The sequence below is a fragment of the Oryctolagus cuniculus genome, chromosome 8 (assembly GCF_964237555.1).
Source record: "Oryctolagus cuniculus chromosome 8, mOryCun1.1, whole genome shotgun sequence".
NCBI lineage: Eukaryota > Metazoa > Chordata > Mammalia > Lagomorpha > Leporidae > Oryctolagus > Oryctolagus cuniculus.
This window is the reverse complement of record NC_091439.1, coordinates 128,430,024-128,451,170: the sequence shown is the minus strand read 5'-3', so window position 1 is coordinate 128,451,170 and position 21,147 is coordinate 128,430,024. Positions and strand designations below refer to the sequence as shown.

Below are 21,147 nucleotides of genomic sequence, written 5' to 3'. Positions count from 1 at the left end.
AAGTGTTTGCTAGATTTCAGTAGTGAAGCCAACTGGTACTGAGCTTTTCTTTGATGGGATACTTTTTGATTTCTGATTCTTTTTTTATTCTTTCTTTGTCAAAATTTCTTTTTTCATTATTTATTCTTGATAGATTGCATATTTAAAGGAATTTATCCATTTGTTCTAAGTTTTCCATAGTACTCTCGTATGACCCTTTGTATTCTTAGCTATCAGTTGTAATGTCTCCTCTTCCACTTCTGATTCTATTTATGCCTTCTTTTTGTTTTTTAGACTCATTAAGTGACAGTCAATTTTATTCATCTTCTAAAAGATTCTAATTTTTGAAAAAAATTTCCTATCATTACTTTTGTTCTCATTTTTTTATTTCTGCTTTGATCTTTTGAATTTTCTTCCTTCTAATAGCTTTGGGTTTAGCATGTTGCTCTTTTTTTTTTAGCTCCTTGAAGTAGAACTTGAAGTTGTTTACTTGATATTCTTTTTTGATGTAGACAGTTTCCCCTGTAAAGCTCCCTATTAAGCTGTGTTTTGGTGCATCTCATAAACTTTGCTATACTATGTTACCATTTTTGCTAGTCTCAGGCCAGTTTTATTTCTCTTTTATTTTCTCCTTTAGTCCATTGGTTGTTTAAGAGCACATTTTTTAATGCCCACATAATTCTGATTTTTCCAAAACTCCCCCTATTATTGATTTCTAGTTTTACACTATGATTATGATTATCAAGAAGGAAACTTGATATGATTTCAAACACACATTTATTAAGTTATTTTGTAGCCCAGCATATTCTCTGTTTTGAATAATGCTTGTCACACTTGAGAAGAATGTGTGTTCTGCTTCTGTTAGATGGAAGCTTCTGTGAGTGCTTATTTGATGCCTCTGATCTAAAGTTAGTTCAACTCCAATGTTTCTTTATTGATTTTTTTCAGCGATTTGTCTGTTGTTGAAAGAGTGATAATGAAGCCTCCTGCTATTACTGTGCTGCAGTGTCTCCTCAGGTCTATTAACAGTCACCTTGTATACTGGTGCTCTGATAGGCACATGAGTACATATTTATTTTATATGTTATTGATGAAATTGCCCTTTTATCACCTATAATGAGCTCAGTGCCTATTGTTATGTAAAGGATTTATAGGAAAAGATAGACTGAATGGGTGATAAGGAGGGAAACCTCAGCAGGAAAATATAAACCATAAAAAAGAAATGAACAAATTTCAGAAATGAAATGTACAGTAAAAGGTGGCATGGGGACAATCAGCCAACTCAAACATATATGGGATAGATACAGCTATCAATTTAAAAATTAATATAAATAGTGTGTATGTGTGTGAATGAGATAACATGATCTCTTATTTGTGTACTTGGATTCCCAGAACTAAAGGAGCAAAAGAAGAGAAAAGAAATATTTTAAGAATTAATGACAGGGGCCGGTGCTATGGTGCAGTGGGCTAACACCCTAGCCTGAAGTGCTGGCATCCCATATGGGCACTGGTTCAAGACTGGGCTGCTCCACTTCCAATCCAGCTCTCTGCTATAGCTTGGTAAAGAAGTAGAAGATGGCCCCAGTCCTCCCAAGACCCACATGGGAGACCCCACTTGGGAGACCTGTGGGAAGCTCCTGACTCCTGGCTTCGGATTCGCGCAGCTCTAGCTATTATGGCCAATTGCGGAGTCAACCAGCAGATGGTAGACCTCTCTCTCTCTTTCTCTGCCTCTCCTCTCTCTGTTTAACTCTGACTTTTTTTTTTTTTTTGACAGGCAGAGTTAGACAGTGAGAGAGAGAGAGACAGAGAGAAAGATCTTCCTCTTCCATTGGTTCACCCACCAAATGGCCACCACGGTGGGAACTGTGCCGATCTGAAGCCAGGAGCCAGGTGCCTCCTCCTGGTCTCCCATGCAGGTGCAGGGCCCAAGGACTTGGGCCATCCTCCACTGCACTCCTGGGCCACAGCAGAGAGCTGGACTGGAAGAGGAGTAACCAGGAGACAGAATCCAGCGCCCCAACCGGGACTAGAACCCAGGTTGCCGGTGCCACAGGCGGAGGATTAGCCAAGTGAGCCATGGCACTGGCCAACTCTGACTTTCAAATAAATAAATAAATATTTTTTTTAAAAAAAAGAATTAATGACAAAGAATTTCCAAAATTTTAATGGAAACTTAGATCATGGAAGGTATGAGTATTTATAGAAAATTTCAATAAACCCTGTGTGAATGTGCAGAATATATTTCCTTAACCTAATTAAAAGTTTCTGACTTTCTAAAAATGTTATTATGTTCTTTTTAAAATATATTTTTAATTACTTGAAAGACATCGTTAGAGAGAGAGAGAGAGAGAGAGAATGACAAATAGAGATAGATCTCTGGTTCATTCCCCTAGATGGTCACAACAGCCAGGTCTGGGTCAAGCTGAAGCCAGGAACCAGGAGCTTTTTCCAGGTCTCCATGTGTGTGACAGAGGCCAAACACTTGGTCCATCTTCCACAGCTTTTCTCAAGCCATTAGCAGGGAACTGGATCAAAAGTGGAGCAGCTGGGACTGGAACCAGCGCCCATGTGGGATGCCGGCACTACAGGCGTCGGCTGTACCTGCTATGACATAGCATCAGTCCCTGTACTTTTCTTAATTACATAAATTAATCAATTTGGTCTGTTCATTTTGAAGATTGTTGTTTTCAAATCTGAGTACAACTTATATTAATCATTATTATTTAATTTATTAAATGTGTAGATTGTCCTCCAAACATTTTTCTATTTCTCTGAAGTGCTTTTCATGTCATTTTCTTTTACTACTACCTTATACCAGGCTTTCTTTTAGTCTTTCAATCGTTTAGTTGGAATACTGCTGTAGCTCATCTACTATATCCCATTTAATATGCTCATAATTTTGTTCTTAATTTACCTAAATACTCTTCATATTACCCAATCTGTGGGTGTAGGTCTGTCTAGAAATGTTAATTTTACTTATTTAAGTTACTAGGTTTTGTTTGCAATTTCTCTTTAAACAGTTCAAATAATTTAAAAAATACTTCAATGAACACACATAGATGTAACAATTTGCAATATTTTCATGTTCACTTCATATATAAATATTGTACACATAGATATGGATTTTAAAGCAAGCGTGGATATATTAATATTGGAATGCATAGGATTCATGACAGCCAATTGAGTCTCTCATATCCAGTGCCTCACACTGACTGCTACCCTATCTGACATGTCAGGGTGCTTGTGTTTACGCTGGGCTCAGCTGCAGTACCCAGGGTATTATTTCATGCTCTGCTGATTACCAGGCTTATGTGAAGTGTGGCTGGATGCAGATTAAGAAAGACTAAGTAGACTTGATATACACCAGTGTAGTCTGTATAAATTAAAATACAAAGAAATAACAAACAAAACTCGCAGTAGTAGTGGTTCGAGTACTGACTGCTGCACTTCCGATCCAGCTCTCGAGTATGGCCTGGGAAAGCATTGGAGATGGCCCCAGTCCCTGCACCCCCATGGGAGACCCAGAAGAAGCTCCAGGCTCCTGGCTTTGGATTGGCACAGCTCTGGCCATTGCAACCACTTGGAGAGTGAACCAGCAGATGAAAGACACTTCTCTCTGTCTCTCTCTGCTTTCACATCTCTGTAACTTTGCCTGTCAAATACATAAATAAATCTATAAAAATAATGAAAAAAAGAAATGGAGTACAAAAATGAAACAGAAACTTGAGGTTAACCAACTTTATAAAAGGAGCCTGCCTTCATTAAGTTTAAATGCATGAAAAAGGCATCTAATAAGGCATAACATATGCAAATATTGAAAGAGAATACTAACATCACAGGCAATGCTTGCAAAGTGCCTAAATTCTATTTTCTAACTGTAGTTTTGATGAAGAGATCATTACCAATGTTAAGTTATACTGTTAATAATTGTTTTCATTACAGAGAATCCTTTTGTACTATTCTGTACTTCGGAAAACTGCTGTATGAATTAGAGAACAAATAAATTTACAAATTAAATATTTCAGGAACTAAAAACAATGTAAAAGGCTAATGATAGTAATACAATTTTGAAAATGCCTACATAGGAATTCCAGCACTCTTTCTCATTCCCTATTTATAAGGTGTTTATACTTAGAGGTTATTACTGATACCAACAGTAAACTAATGTACAATTTAAGCAATAGTGCTAAAAGAAGTTCAGTAGCTTAGAGTTCCTTCCTTGCTTTTGTTCACAAATGTCTTCTTGAAAACACAAATGTTTGAATCACAACTTGAAGAATGTGGTAGATCTAGACAAGTTGAAGTGATCAATGGAACTAATATTCGAACATAAAATATGCCTCATAGTCAGAAAAACACCATTTAGGTGGAGAACATTCCTTGTTTTCTCCTGCACCCATTCACTCCTTCTCGTTTAACCCTTGTTTATTCCTTCATCTCTTGTCTTTGATGGCTATTCCAACACATTCAATGAGATTTTTATAAACCGCATTGTACCCTCATGGCAAACAGAAACTCCCTCTATATTTAGTAAGGATAAAAATAGTTCAGTGGGTGCTATGGTTTCAATGTGTCCTTTAGAAAAGTATGTGTAGAGAATTTAACCCATAATTCAACTTTGTTAGTAGATGGGGCCCATGGGGAGGTGTTTACATCTTGGTCCATTCTTACAAACCAATTAGTGTAATTTATAAAGGGGCTTAGAGTTACAAGTTCTGTCCCTTGATATCTTTTGGTATTTGGTCCTTCTACCATGATTTCTTAGGAAGAAGGCCCATGCCAGATGCTGGCTTCTGTAGACCCATGAGCCAACAATCGCTGTTCATTACAAACTACCCAATTTGTATATTATTGCAGCAGCAAAAAATGAACTAAGACAGTGTGGTTTTGCGGCACACATCCAAACACATTTCCATTTCTTGTAGTGTGCAACGTGGCTCAGTAGATCAAATTGTGTTTGCTGATACTCAACATATAATTTTTGTTCAATGTCAGTTTGAACAAGTATCATGATGGTGTTTAAAGTTACCCTTACTGATTCTGTGACTGCTTCTCCTATCAGCTTGAGACAAGATTGTTCAAGTATCCAAATATAAATGTATATCTGTTCTCCTTCGTGTTTTGAAGCTTTCACAGTAAGTGAACATACATTTAAAACTGCTGTGTTGAGGCCGGCGCTGTGGCGCAGTGGATTAAAGCCACCGCCTGCAGTGCCAGCATCCCATATGGGCGCCGGTTCAAGTCCCAGCCGCTCCACTTCCGATTCAGCTCTTTGCTATGGCCTGGGAAAGTGGTAGAAGAAGGCTCAAATCCTTGGGCCCCTGCATCTTCGTGGGAGACATGGAAAAAGCTCCTGGCTCCTGGCTCCTGGCTCCTGGCTTCAGATCAGCTCAGCTCTGGCCATTGTGGTCATTTGGGGAGTGAACCAGCAGATGGAGGACCTCTCTCTCTCTCTCTCTCTCTCTACCTCTCTACCTCTCTACCTCTTTGGCTCTACCTCTCTTTGTAACTCTTTCAAATAAATAAAATAAATTTTTTTTTTCAAAAAACTGCTGTGTTTTCAGTTGACTTCATCAATACGTAATGTCCCTCTTTGCAAACATTTGTAATTTTCCTTATTCTGAAATATAGTTTCCAACATTAACCCAGTAGTATATTTTTACATCCTTTAACCTTTGCTTTGTCATTATATTTAAATGGTGTGCCTTGTTGAAAACACTTATCTGAGTATTTCCTTGTTATTCAGCCTGATGATATTTTGACCTCTGATTTGGGGGGTTAGACCATTTACATATACTTACAGTGATGTTGATGATTGATTTTGAATGTAGTTTTATAGTCTCTATTTATTTGTATTTTTCCACTTTTCCTGCTTTATTGCAGATAGAATCCAAAACCCAATTGCTTGTGATTCTTTCTCCATTCATGATTTATTACACATTAGATTTAGTTTTTTATGGGTTACACTTGTGTCTAGAATATGCGTCTTTTTTCATATGTTGTCTTCACCTGACAACTTCATGCATAGCTCATCCTTCCATAATCTGCTTCTTATGTGCTATGGTTGACATACATTTTCCTTCCCATTTGTTATAAAGCTTATAATGCAGTATCAGTACTTTAGATTTCAGTCAATCATTATCATTTAGAGTGATAACAGTAAGCTAATGTTGTTGTCCATAGTCACATTTTTTAAAAAAGGATTTATTTATTTATTTGTTTATTTTAATGACAGAGCAACAGAGGGAGGGAGAGACAAGACTGAGAGAGAGAGAGACAGAGAGAATCTTTCCATCTGTTTTTTCTCATCTAAATGGTCACAATAGCTAGGTCGAGCCAGGTGGAAGCCAGGATCCAGGAACTACGCAGGTCTCCAACATGGGCGGCAGAGGCCCAAGTAATTGAGCCATCTCCTCCCACTTTCTCAGGCACATTAGCAGGGAACTGGGTCAGAAGCTAAGTAGCCAGGACCTGGGCTGGCTTTCCACCATAGGATGATGGGCTGCAGCTGGTGGCTTAACTCACTGAGCCGTGACTCCAGCTCCCTTATTCACTTTCACCTGTACCATATCTCGTGCATTTCATTTGTGTGTGTGTAGATCCAAATTTCTTCCAGCTATCTTTTTCCTTCTATCTGACGATGATCTTAACATTTTTGGAGGCGCATCTTTTGTAGCAATTTCCCTCTACGTTCATTTGTCTGAAAAACTCCATTGCTAGCTATTAAAATCTACAGTGGGCATGTGTGTTTCCCTCAGAATCTCAAATTGTCACTGCATTTTCTTCAGGCTTCCATTGTTTCTGATTAGAATTCTTGTGTAATTTGTACTTGGTGTCTATGTGTGCAGTGTTTTCTTCTTATCCCTACCAACCAGAATTTCTTGATTACTTTAGTAATTAATTAATGAGTTGTATAGGTGTGGTATGGTATGGTATAGTGTGTGTGTGTGTGTGTGTGTGTGTGTGGTTCCTAGGGTCTCAGGGGTTGTAGTATCTGTAGTATGCTATACTTCAAAAATTGGCAAATTCTAAGTCATGAACACTTTAGTTGATCTTTTCCCACTTTGTCTCTTTTCTTTTCCCAGGGCACCTGTTATATATTTGTGAGATCTCTTGATATTGTCCCATAATCACTGCTTGCTTTACTATAGTTTTTTTAAAGCTATTTATTTATTTGAAAGACAAAGCACAGTGTGTGTATAGTGATGGGGTACAGAGAGAAAGAGAGAGCTCCCATAAGTTAGTTTGCTCTTCAATTGTGTGAATCCTAAGGAAAGACCCAGCTGAAGCAAAAACCTGGAGACCATTCAGTCTCCCATATTGCTGGCAAGGACCCAAATACTTGGCCATTACCTGCAAGAATACACACCAGCAGGAAACTGGAGTAGAAGTTGTGGAAGTGGGATTCAAACCAGGTACTCCAATATGGAATGTAGGCATCCCAAACAGCATCTTAACGGCTGCAGCAAACACCCACTCCTGGCTCTGAGTTTTGTTGATGGTTTATTTTAATTTATACAGACTACACTGATGTATATCAAGTCTACTTAGTCTTTCTTAATCTGCATCCAGCCACACTTCACATAAGCCTGGTAATCAGCAGAGCATGAAATAATACCCTGGGTAATGCAGGTGAGCCCAGTGTAAACACAAGTACCCTGACATGTCAGATAGGGTAGGAGAAGAGTCAGTGTGAGGCACTGGATGTGAGAAAGACTCAACCGGCTGTTAGGAAAGAACCAAGAAGGAAGGCAGGCAGGCAGGTGTCAGAAACTGGTAAAGAGAAGGAAATCAATTTTTTCTCTAGCATCTCTACAAATAAGACTTCTAACACCTAATAATTTTAGTCCAGTGAGATCCTTGTACATCTGGGCTCCAGAACTATGAAATAATAAATGCTCATTGGTTTAGGACACTGAGTTTCTTGTGACTTGTTAACATCAAGAGTGGTTTGAATGTATGCACTGCTTTTCCGACAAAGACAAAGGGTTTTTACTTCTACCTCTTCTCCTGAAGTGCAAGATCAGTTGGACAGACAAGAACAACAACAATAAAAATGTATATTATAGATAGGCACCACAGGCTTTTCTACTTCCTGTATGCATTCCTAAGTGTATTTCATGAGAAATGATGACACCAACTGATGTGGTTCAAAATATATAGAGAGGAAATATTTAAGACAAAAAAAAAATGCTACTAACTGGGGAACATAAATTTAGGTAAAGAGGGTTATATTTCTTTTCTCAAACAAGTAAAATGATGATAACATTAGACTCAATCATGTATATATTATGTAATGCCCAGAAAAAAACTTTCTATTAAAGTTATAAAAATGAGGTTCTAGGCCGGCGCCACGGCTCACTAGGCTAATCTTCCACCTGCGGCGCCGTCACACCGGGTCCTAGTCCCGGCTGGGGCATCAGATTCTGTCCCGGTTGCTCCTCTTGCAGTCCAGCTCTCTGCCGTGGCCCGGAAAGGCAGTGGAGGATGGCCCAAGTGCTTGGGTCCTGCACCTGCATGGGAGACCAGGAGAAGCACCTGGCTCCTGCCATCGGATCAGCGCAGCGCCAGCCGTAGCGGCCATTTGGGGAGTGAACCAACGGAAGGAAGACCTTTCTCTCTGTCTCTCCCTCTCACTGTCCACTCTGCCTATCAAAAAAAAAAAAAAATGAGGCTCTAAAAAATGTACAAATAAACAGGAAAGTAAAACAGAAAATAAAATCATAAAGACAAACAAAATAAAATGACAGATGTAAGTCCTAACACATCAACAATTAGAATAAATGCAAATGATGTGAAAATATCAATTAAAAGTAGATATCAACAGGGTAGTAAAAGCAAGAAAGCTTGATTCCATTATATGCAGCCTCAAGAAATCAGATTCAGAAATGTTGATAGAAGGAAGTTAAGAATGAAAGGGAGAAAAATAATTATACATCATGCCAATACTAATAAAAGAAAATTTGAAGTGGCTGTATGAGCATTAACAGAAGATAAAGTAGATTTCAAAGCACAGATGATTTCCAGAATCAAAGAGTGACATAATATTGAAATAAAAATCTCGAGGTCGGAGCTGTGGCCTAGCAGATAAAGCTGCCACCTGCAGTGCCAGCATCTCATGTGGATGCAGGTTTGAGTCCCAGCTGCTCCACTTCCGATCCAGCTCTCTGCTGTGGCCTGGGAAAGCAGTGGAGGATGGCCCAAGTCCCTGGGCCCCTGCATCTGTGTGGTAGACCTGGCTTTGGATCTGTGCAGCCCTGGCAGTTGCAGCCATCTGGAGAGTGAACCATTGGATGGAAGACCTCTTCTCTCTCTCTCTGGACCACTTGGGCCACCTTCTGTTGCTTTCTCGGGAGCATTAGCAGGGAGCTGGATCAGAAATGGAGCAGCTGAGACTTGAACCAGTGCCCATATGGGATGCTGGTACTGAAGGCAGTGCCTTAACCCACAACAACACAATGCCAGCCACTAAATACCTAATTTAAAAATGTATTTACTGGGGCTGGCACTGTGGTGTAGTAGGTTAAGACTCCACATGTGGTGTCAGCATCCCATATGGGCACCGATTCAAGTTCCACTACTCCACTTCAGATTCAATTTCCTGTTAATGGCATGGGAAAGCAGTGGAAGACGGCCCAAGTGCTGGGGCCCCTGCCCCAGCAAGAGAGACCTGGTAGATGCTCCTGCCTCCTGGCTTCAGTGCGGCCCAGCTCTGGACATTGCGACCATTTGAGGAGTGAACCAGCGGATGGAAGACCTTTCTCTCTGAGTCTCTCCCTCTCTCTAACTCCACCACTCAAATAAATAAACATAAAAAAGTTGGTTTATTTCTTTATTTTCTTTTTTCTAATCATTGGTTCACTTGCATAACAGCAAGTAGTGCTGGGCCAAGAGAAAGCCAGCAGCCCAGACTCAATCCGGATGTCCCATGTGAGTGCAGGGATACAAGTACTTCAGGCATCATCTGCTGCCTTCCAGGGTGTGCATTAGCCGGAAGATGGACCAGATGCAGAGAATCTACAACTAAAACCAGTACCCCAGTCTAGGATTCAGGCATATGAAGTGGCAACTTAACCACTGCTCCAATCATCTGCTCCAAAACAAGCACTTTAAGTGATAATCTACTCACTAGAATGTGAACTACTTTGATGACAAGTATATTTTTCACCATTTGTAATTATTATGGAAATTTCAAAAATTGGTTTAGTTCAAATGGCAATCATTAACTTTTAGTATCTCTAGCCACAAACATTCTCCAGCACTATGTTTAGTGCTATATGATCTCAACAAACACAAAGTAACACTTCTCAACACAGATATTTTAAAACTAGGCATAAAGCATATTATCAAAACAGGTGGCATAATGTAGGGAGCACCAGAATATTTGTCCCAGACCTTGATTTGAACCCTATTTCTTACAAGATACTGCAAAGTTGAGTTGTATAAATTGATGTTTACAGAAATTATACTTTATTAAAAATATAGTTTAGGGAATTTTTCAGCAAGAATTTATATATTACATAGCTACTGTTGATTAAATAATTCCATCAGTGAAGCCATTGACTCATTTATTCTATATATATATTCTATATATAGTCTACACACTTTTCACTATGGTTTTTCTAGAAGCTAGAGAAAAACCAATATAAGAGCATTTTTAAAAGCTTGTGGTAAAATGGAATTAAAAGTTAATTTTTGGGGGTAGCCAAAATATTTTTTGAAATCCAATGCAAATTCATAATTTGCATTTTAATAATACATATTTTCCATGAACATTTTGAATATCCCCAGTAAGCATGAATTTGCCCCACCAAAAAAAAAATTTACAACAAAACAAACTTATTTTTAATTCAATTTCACACAAACATTTTGAAGTACCCACATATAGTCTTGGCTATCATGGAATATACAACTTGGACAGTAGACAAATTGATCAGTGGCTACATGCAGAATACCAAAGGTGATAAATGCTGTGAACAGAGTTTCTGATGCTATTGTACCTGGGAGGGAGATAGGCCATTTGTGCTGCTATAAGAAATATCTTAGACTGGGTAGCGACAGAAAGGGATTTCCCACAGTTCTGGAGGATGGGAAGTCAAAGAGCACAGTCCTGGAAGGTTCAGGAGTCTGTTGAAAATCCCATCCTTGCTTCCAAGATGGCGCCTTGCAAGTTGTGTTCTTATGAGGGACAGCAGAACAGAGACAGGGCAGAAGGGACACATGGCTCCTTCAACAAATTTTTTTTCTATAAAGACATGGCTTGTTTTTAGGCCAAAAAACTGCACTGGTGACCTAATCACCCCTAAAGACTCTCATCTCTTAAGCCTATGATATTGGTGATCAAGTTTCAGCAAACGAATTTGGGTGGATACATTTTGACCATTGCAAGGGGTTTGACCAGGCCTACTCACATTAACTCCTTCTTATATGGCTTTAAGACAATAAGAAGTTTCAATGGTTTGGCAGATGAGTCTCTGTCTGTCTCTCTCTCCCCTCTGAATCTAAAAGGCAGTATACCATCCTGCAATGTATTCTATCTTAAGGAGATTGTTGCTTAAACTGTTATAATATTGGTTATGGCTTTGTTGCACGCTTTATGAATCCCAGTTCAACATCAATTTCCCTGAACTGTCTTGCTTTTGCACTGTCCATTCTGTCATAGATATTTCTCCATTTGATTTGACTGGTTTTCACAGTAGCGTGAAATATGTGTGCCTCACTAAACCTAACCAGAGTTCTCAGTAGAAAACCATTATGGTTACAAAAATTGTCAGAGGAAATTAAGTCATAGAGAAAGTGATGATCCATTTGGGAAAACATGTTTTACAATTTGTTTCATTTTGTGTGACTTAACATAATTCTAAATAAAATAAATATTTGTTCTCTTTAGAAAAATGTATGAGCACTATAAAGAATGACAGTTTTGTAAAAAGCTATCTCTAGCTAAATGATATCTACTTCCAGACTTGAAAACAAATGAACAGTGCATTAAAGATTGATATAAAATTTATTATCTTTGACTACTATATAAACATGTGAGTAATGTGATTTCTTTAAAAGGTATGTTTAATCTCATTGCCAAGAATGTTCATGAGAAAATATGGTTAAATATCTGACACTACCTCTCAGTCACAAATTCTGCACTCACATTTATCACTACATAGAAAATAAAGGCAGTGAAAGACAAAAAGAGGACTATTAAGTTTCCACGATTAAATCATTTTTCAATTTCAGTATTCGAGATCATACATTAAGACCTGAAGGTATCGGTATGGATACCCGACTTAAAACGAAGTAAGAGCTTTTGGCCGGCGCTGCTGGCTCACTAGGCTAATCCTCCGCATTGCAGCACCGGCACACCGGGTTCTAGTCCCGGTCGGGCGCCAGAATCTGTCCCGGTTGCCCCTCTTCCAGGACAGCTCTCTGCTGTGGCCCAGGAAGGAAGTGGAGGATGGCCCAAGTGCTTGGGCCCTGCACCCCATGGGAGACCAGGAGAAGCACCTGGCTCCTGCCTTCGGATCAGCGCAGTGCGTTGGCCGTGGCAGCCATTGGAGGGTGAACCAACGGCAAAGGAAGACCTTTCTCTCTGTCTCTCTCTCTCACTGTCCACTCTGCCTGTTAAAAAAAAAATGAAGTAAGAGCTTTTAAGTGTGGAATAAATTATATATTGTTGCAAAAATTCTAACAATGATTATCAACTTAAGACACAAAGGGCATTCAAAGCTTTCATTCAATGGCTCTATCTTTGTGCTGGTGTTCATTGATGAAGTGTAAAAAGGAGAGTCAAAAGAGGCAGCCGAGAAGGGTCTAGAGAACACAGATTTGGGGACTAGAAAAAGCAATCTTTAATGTTTTACCATATCAAGTGACTAAGGCAAGTACAGCTGGTCTACCATATAGCAAGTACACTGAAGCATGCAACTATTCTAACAGTACTAGAGCAACTGTAAGCCTTTTTTGATTCCCCAAACAAAAATAAGAACAATGCTTATCTTCCATGGTTGTGATGGGGATCTAAATAAGATGATGCATAGGAAGTCCCTAGAACAGTGTTTGGAACTGAGAAAAAAAAACAATAAAAGACAGCATTTTATTCATCAACAACATTATTATCTAAAGGAATCTTGATCAAAGCTTGACTGAGCATTTAAATCATTGCAAGAAACCAAAATCCAAAATGTATTCATGGGAAGTCTTTAAATATCCATCATATTCAAAGTAGCACCTACTGGGACCAGTGTGCATTTTAATAATACATATTTTCCATGAACATTTTGAATATCCCTAGTAAGCATGAATTTGCCCCACCAAAAAAAAATTTACACCAAAACAAACTTATTTTTAATAAGTTATATATATAAGTTATATATATAAGTTATATATATAAGTTTTATATATATATATATATATATATATATATATATATATATATATATCTGAGTGCTGGTTTGAATTCCTGCTATTCCACTTTGATGCAGCTTCCCGATTATGAGTCTGGGCAAACAGGGTGATGGGTCTCCACCATCCACATTGGAGATCAGCATGGAGTTCCTGGCTCCTGGGTTCAGCATTGCCCAGCCCTGCTAGATCAGAAACAGAGTAGCTGGAAATCAAACCTGCACTCTAGTAAGTGATGCAGGTGTCCCATGTGGCAGCTTAATGAGCTGCATCACAATGTCTGATACCAAGTTTTTGACAGATATGTTCGTCCGTCTATCCCAAACCCTATAAAAACAATGGCATTGCCAGCAAATACAGCATTGCTTCTAAATACAAGGCATTGTAGTAGAGACCATATGGAGGGACCAAACAAGAAGACTGCCATTTTTACCCAGAGATGACAGGAAATCAAGGTGTTACAACAAGACAAAGCCATGTCCAAAGATCAGAGTACAGAATCAAAGCATTCTCACAAGAACCGAAAGGGTACTGGCAAACTTATGTAATAAGGGACAATCTCAAGCCCAGGAGTCCAAATTCTGAAGAAGCAGCAGACATAAATTACCTCCATTTTCACCTCCCTCCCTCGTGTGACCAAATCCAGGACTTTTTGAAACCCAAACAGTGGCTCCAGGAAGTCTCGCCACCTTATCCTGTTTGGCAGTACCTTCAGCAACTGCAATTGTTTTATGAAACAATGAGGGCCAAATGTTACCTGTTCCTCGTTCCCATTTGTTTTCTCCTCCAAATGCAATTGTGGTTTTCAGCTTTAAAAGCCCAACCCTTACCTTTGCTCAAGGTCCAGAGATCTTTTGGTGTGAGCCTGCTCTCCACCTGATCAAAGGGCCCCACCCTAAACAACCCAGTCTAATCCAGTCGCTTCCCAATCACTTTCTGCATTGTACTCGGGTTAAGCCACCACCCTATTAGTATCATCATTTCATGATTTTGAGACTCCAACATCTGAGGAGTCACGTCTTGTTCAAACTATAGCCGTCTGGCATTGAGAAATTTCATTATTAGCCTGCATAATTTCTACAACTTCATAACACTTCCACCATGAATTAAGGAAACAGCTTCCTTTGTCACTCACCAAATCTTAAGAGGCTGAAATGTCCACACCAATGCTAAAAACTTCTAACTAGTGTCTGCAGGAAGAGTTGCTTTTCTGTAAATTCAGATGGTACTTCATAAGCATATCTACCTGTTATCCCCTGAGATCCTCCAAAGTCACTACAGGAACACTGTTTTCACATATCCAGACAGTGCAGACAATGAGGACCTCCCCTGAACCCAGAATTCCAGGGTTACCCTTCCCAGAGGTAAGGAATACTTCAGCAGTGCTCAACTAGCAAGCATGTTGTGGGTGATCCTGTGCCTGCCTGCCTTGCCCATGCAGGAGGTTAAGAGGGTGTGGCACACCATGCCTCCAGAGAAGGACCCTATCACTGCGGGCAGGTGGCAGGAGCCCCAGGCTCATTTACCAGAACCCTGCTTCCTGTTAAAGGGCTTTGTAATTGCCAATCAAGTAAACAGCTCCTGGGTGTGGCCAAGACCCTTAAGTACCACCTGGAAGGCTACATAGGGTACATGACCTTCAAACTGATTGGAGAAGCATAGCGGTGCCAACATCAGCTTTATCCTATGGAATTAGTGTTGCCCTGAACTAGCTATGGCCTCTGCCTGTCCCAGTTATTGTGTAAATTTGGGAAAGGATCCAATCAATGGAATCACACTCACTCTCTCTCTGTCTCTCCTTGACATTCTTTCAAATAAATAAAAATAAATAAGTAAAGTAAAAAGAATTGTTTCTGATGCAGTTTTCAAAGTCATGCTACAAATACATTATCCTAACCTTGTCTGTGATATAAAACAGAATACGGAAGAGTGACTCAGCTCAGCCCATTTACTTGAATCATTTGTCTTTTCCAATATGAAGATAAGAAAATGACTCTGAATCATTTTCCATAGCTACCTTTAGTCTTCTCAAAGGTATTTTGAAAAACCATCCATTCCTGGAGATGATTTTGCAGTGCATCCTCGTAGGAGTTATCTGGAAAAAAAAAAAAAAAAAGTCAAGTTGATTAAAGATCACTGCAGCAATGAAAAGAGGTGCTGATAGTCTGTTTCTTGGTTTTGGCATGATAGACACCGCACTTCATCTCTGTAGTCTTCTTCCTATACCCTAAATACAGTCTAGTCACAGGAACAACACCAGACAAACCCAAACACAGGGACATTGAAAAACCACCTGAGGGGAATTCCTTAAAACAGTGAATGTCACAGCCCAGAAGAACCTAAGGAGCTAAGACTCATAAATGTAATGTGCTCTTTTGGTGGGATCCTGAAAAAGAAAATGGACATTAGACAAAAACGAAGGAAATCCCAACATTGGTTAATAATAATGTGACAATCTTGGTTCACTTATTGTAATAAGCTTGCTCATACTAAAGTAAAATGGTATTAGAGGAAAGTACATTATCCTCACAGTTTCCTACAATTTAAAACTGCACTAAAATAAAGCCATTTCTTTCAATACATTGAAAGAGCACAGATATTAATCTAAAAGACCTTCCAACATCCTAAACTGGAATATTTTGAGCAACAAACATTGCTGCAATGCATCAAAAATGCATATTCATAGTAATATAAATGGATAACTGAAAACAAATATGGGAGAAGAGATAGCTTTCCATTAAAGAATCCAATTTAACAAATGTAAGAACTTAGAAAATTACATTAGAACAGTACAATAATAATTGCAGCATTGTCAAGGTGCTAATATTAATAGGCAACATTATGAGGGGATATAGGGTATTTGCAAAATCTCTTAGTAGCTCCCCCAAGATACGTATTGATTGCCAAAGGGAAATTATTATTTTAGGGTAGGTAAATCTAGTAAGCACTGCCTTATACCAATGATGAAGGCTCATATCAATAACGAGACAGAGCAACACTGTTTGCTTGCAGATACGGTAAATTCAAGGAAGGCTCATTTTTGTGACTAAGTAGCACTGGTTAAATCTTGGGGAGAAAAAATCAAGCAAGACCAAGCTGAGAGACTGCTACAACAGGAACTGATCAGCATTCTTGAAAACATCAAGACCACCATGGAAAACATGGAAGCAGAGCTGCATCTCAGTCTAATGGAAAAGCGGAGAAATCTGAGACAACACAGTCAGGGCACACAGCCTGATGTATTAGTCTGCTTTTGTTCCTACAACTGAAATACCCAAGAGAAGCTTCTTAGGAGAGAAAAAGTTTATTTCAGCTTACAGTTTAGAGCTTACATTTCAGGATCAAGTGGCCCCATGGTCTGTGCCCCTTGGAAGCTCATCTTCACTGGTGCAGAGGAACGACTGCGTGGTAAGCCAGCAATCAGAGAACAAGCAGGCCAAACCTGAACTCAAGTCAATCTTCTGGAGACAACTTCCCTCCCAGACTACATGACCTAAACACTCCCCACCAGATCCACCTCTCAGGTGCCATCATTAGATCAAGTCTCCACCCTGAATCCACTAAGACATTAAAGTTTAAACATCTGTGTGGGTCTGGGGAGACAAGTCCTACTCAACCTACAGCACCTGGCCTGGATGGAGTACTGAGTGGTTGTTTACGAACAGTAGTTAGGGAAACCTGGATCCAATCACAGTGAGCACAGTGAGTGACGGAAGGTGGCATGTGACTGGACCCTGAATGAGAGAGGTGAGCAGAGAGCCAGTTGCTATGCAGTAGATCTGTTCTGGAGCCTAATAGGCCTGGATTTGAGTCCAGCTCACTATCTCCTACCTGGCAAATTTCCTTTAAAAAAAAGATTTATTTATTTTAAAGACAGAAATGTGAATATGTTCCCTGGGTGAACTATGCACAACTCCCCACTTGGATCCATAATCCATCAGTTATATTTCACAGACCAACTTCTAACTGATGAGTTGCACCCAGACTATCTGCCAGTGGTTGAATGCAAAGACTATATCCTCAATGTTAGCACACTCCAACAGGGCCTGGTCTCACCATTAGCTCCTTAGCTGTCTTGGCAGTTCAACCTATTTGGTTGTACCAGAGTCATGAAGTCAAGTAAAATCACAAGAGCATTTCAAAAAATTCCCTTGAACCAGTCAACCCCTTGTGAAATTCTGTGCAGTGTGTTATTCTGTAAGATCCCTTTGACAAACACTGCAGGCGTGAAAGGCAGACCCACATGCAGTGTAAGTGCCAATTCCTGTGAACACTAATTACCAACACCTTCAGAGTAGAAAAGCCAGATGTGCTCATCTTATTGCCAAGCTGTCTGACTGCTCTTCTGAAGGGGTGGGACCACACCACTGTCCCACGTGCAGTCTCTGTTCTTCATCAACTGCACAAGCAGCAGCAAGAGGATCCACTGGAAAAGGATGGCCTGTTGAGTTCCCTCAGAGCTTCCGTCTCTGATTGGTTTGGGGTCTCTTGTAGAAGCAATAGAATGTAAATTTTATGAAAATCAGTTTTGTGGCATATATTTTTACATTTCTTAAATTTTTCATCAAAAACTTTAATATAGCATATTCATTATATTTACATGAAATGCCTAAAAATGAGAAATTGTTTCATGTTTTAACATAAAAATGTATTAACATGAGGAATGTTTCATGATATTTAACAATTGTTCCTTATTCGGTAAGAAAAATGTAATATATCATATTGCACTCATTCTAGAAAGCATAGACCTGAATTCAGTAAATAGATTACTTAAACTTATTTATTTATTTATTCATTTTATTTGAAAGGTAGAGAAACAGAGACAGGCAGGCAGAGACGGAGACAGAATCTTCTATCTGCTGGTTTGCCTCCTAAATGCCTGAAACAGTTGAGATTAGATCAGGCTGATGCCAAAAGTCAGATCAATCTGGATATCCCACATGGATGGCACGGCCGCAACTACTTGATCTATCACCTGCTGCTTTCCCAGGGTAGGCATTAGCCGGAGGCTGGAATTGGCAACTGATCCCAGTCTCTCCAGTACAGGATACAGTCTTCTCAATGACATCTTAATCACTGTGCCAAATGTCCCTCCTCCAGTACCTAAGCTTTACTTAGGTTTTCCACAACACCCTCCAATTTATTACATAACTGTGATTGTTCATTAATGTATTTATCTATATGTATGGAGAAAGAGTGTGATACAGAATAAGCCAGTGATTGAGTGGGAATACTGGGACATGAGAAAAACATAACTGTGCAATCATTTGTCATGAGCTATGAAAAGATTGCCCTTGTATGGCTTAGAATAATAAGATATTCATGAGACTCTTGCAGAATGAATTAAAGTACTCTGTGTGAAGCACTGCATGAATTAAGGGAAACCACTTAATATTAGGAGTTTTATCTTAAATGTAATAGAAATTTAAAAAAACTACATGCGTTTGCCCAATTACATCTAAATTTATAAAAAATATATAACTGGCCAAACCTGAAAGCAACTGACCATCTAAATTATCAATAAAAATACTTTCATACACCAAATACATATTTCAAAAAGTTAAAGTTATTAAACATAGCATTTATAATATTTGATTTAAACAAGCCATGCACATAACCACATAAAGCACAAGGATCAATTACTTTTACTCCCCAGGTAAAGTACAAATTTTCTTCTACGTAGATAATTATGCTTTTTGAGAATTGGCTATTCTAATTTTTACTCACATTTAAATTTTTTTTTTAAATTTTTTTTTTTTAATTTTTTTGACAGGCAGAGTGGACAGTGAGAGAGAGAGACAGAGAGAAAGGTCTTCCTTTTGCCGTTGGTTCACCCTCCAATGGCCGCCGCGGCCGGCGCGCTGCGGCCGGCGCACCACGCTGATCCGATGGCAGGAGCCAGGAGCCAGGTGCTTTTCCTGGTCTCCCATGGGGTGCAGGGCCCAAGCACCTGGGCCATCCTCCACTGCACTCCCTGGCCACAGCAGAGGGCTGGCCTGGAAGAGGGGCAACCGGGACAGAATCCGGCGCCCCGACCGGGACTAGAACCCGGTGTGCCGGCGCCGCTAGGCGGAGGATTAGCCTAGTGAGCCGCGGCGCCGGCACATTTAAATTTTTTATTTATACTTTAGTCTATTTATAGTGTATCGTAATAGTAACCAAGAACAATTAGAAATCATCATGCTTGTAAATCAATCCATAGGAAAAACAAAACAACAAATCAACATGAATATAGCTTTAAATGTGATTTTTATCAAATAATATATGTTGAAAATTTAGTAACTTTACACTTATAAACATATTTATATAAGGTGAACAAATTTCATATATACAGATTTAGGAGCATAGTGATACTTTCCACCATACCCTTCCTCCTGCCAACACCCCTCCCCTCCCTTCTTGTTCCTTTCTTATACTTTCTTTTAATGTTTACAATGATCTATTTTCACTTTATTTTATAACTGTGAAAATAACTCTCCACTAAGTAAATAATTCAATGAGTAATAGGAAAACAACACTGTTCCTCAACAGTAGACATAAGTGCTGTAAACAATAATCAAATATCAAAATCTCAATTTTTCTCATATGTGTTACATTTTTGTGTACTCCTATTAGTTTCCACAGATCAGGGAAAACATATGGTATTTGTCTTTTGAGGACCGGTTTATTTCACTAAGTATAATGGTTTCCAGTTACATCCATTTTGTTGAAAAAGACAGGATTTCATTCCTTTTTACGGCGGAATAATATTCCATAATATCCCATGGTATATACCACATTTTCCTTAGCCAGTCATTAGATGATAGTCCTCTGGGTTGATTCCATATCTTAGCTATTGTGAATTGAACTGCAATAAACGTGGGAGTGCAGATAACTCATTCACATGCTGGTTTCATTTTCCTTGGGTAAATTCCCAGGAGTGGGATGCTGGTTCATATAGTGGGTCTATATTCAGATCTCTGAGGAATCTCCATACTGTCTTCCACAATGGCTGTACTAGTTTACATTTCCAACAACATGTATTAGGGTACTTTTTCCCACACATCCCCACCAGCATTTTTTTTATTTCTATATAAGAACCATTTTTCACCTCTAATGAGGGTGAAACTTCATTTTGGTTTTGATTTGGATTTCCTTAATGGCTAGTGATCCAGAGCATTTTTTTCATGTGTTTGTTGGCCATTTGAATTTCTTCCTTTGAAAAATTCCTGTTCATGTCCTATGCCCATTTCTTAAATGGATTGCTTCTTTTGAGCTCTTCATAAGTTTTGGATATTAATGATTTCTTCGCAGTGCTGCAGTTTCTTGGCTTGATGTAATCCCATTTGTCTATTTTTGCTTTGATTACCTAGGCTTCTGAGGTCTTTTCCAAGAACTCTTTGCCTATGCTGATGTCTTACAGAGTTTCCCCAATGTTCTCCTCTAGTAATTTGATGGTGTCAGATTGCAGATTTAAATCCATGATACATTTTGAGTTGATTTTTGTATAAGGTGTAAGGTAGGGTCTTGTTTCATATTTCTGCACATGGAAATCCAATTTTCCCAGCATCATTTATTAAAATATTTTTAGCAGGGTTGTGGAAGCTTATAGACTAATCTGATAGATAGGAAAGCTCTGTGAATTTGAAAAATCAATATAAGCTTGAAGTATTTTATAAGGATTCAACAAATGCAAAAAGTTAAAATAGGAAAGTATTCAACATAGGCCCAATATACACTATTTTCACTCCCTTCCATGGGAATTTGTAATCAAGTGTGGGACTTAAT

At 39.1% G+C, this 21,147-nt stretch overlaps 1 long non-coding RNA gene across 1 annotated transcript in view; it reads right to left on the bottom strand.

Moving 5' to 3' along the window:
• The window catches only part of LOC138843591 (uncharacterized), a 140,963-nt gene that overhangs the window by 56,796 nt on the left and 63,020 nt on the right, over positions 1 to 21,147 (bottom strand). The window contains exon 2 of the long non-coding RNA XR_011378533.1: positions 15,398 to 15,475. This is a non-coding gene — a long non-coding RNA (uncharacterized lncRNA). The remainder of the gene's footprint in view (positions 1 to 15,397; positions 15,476 to 21,147) is intronic.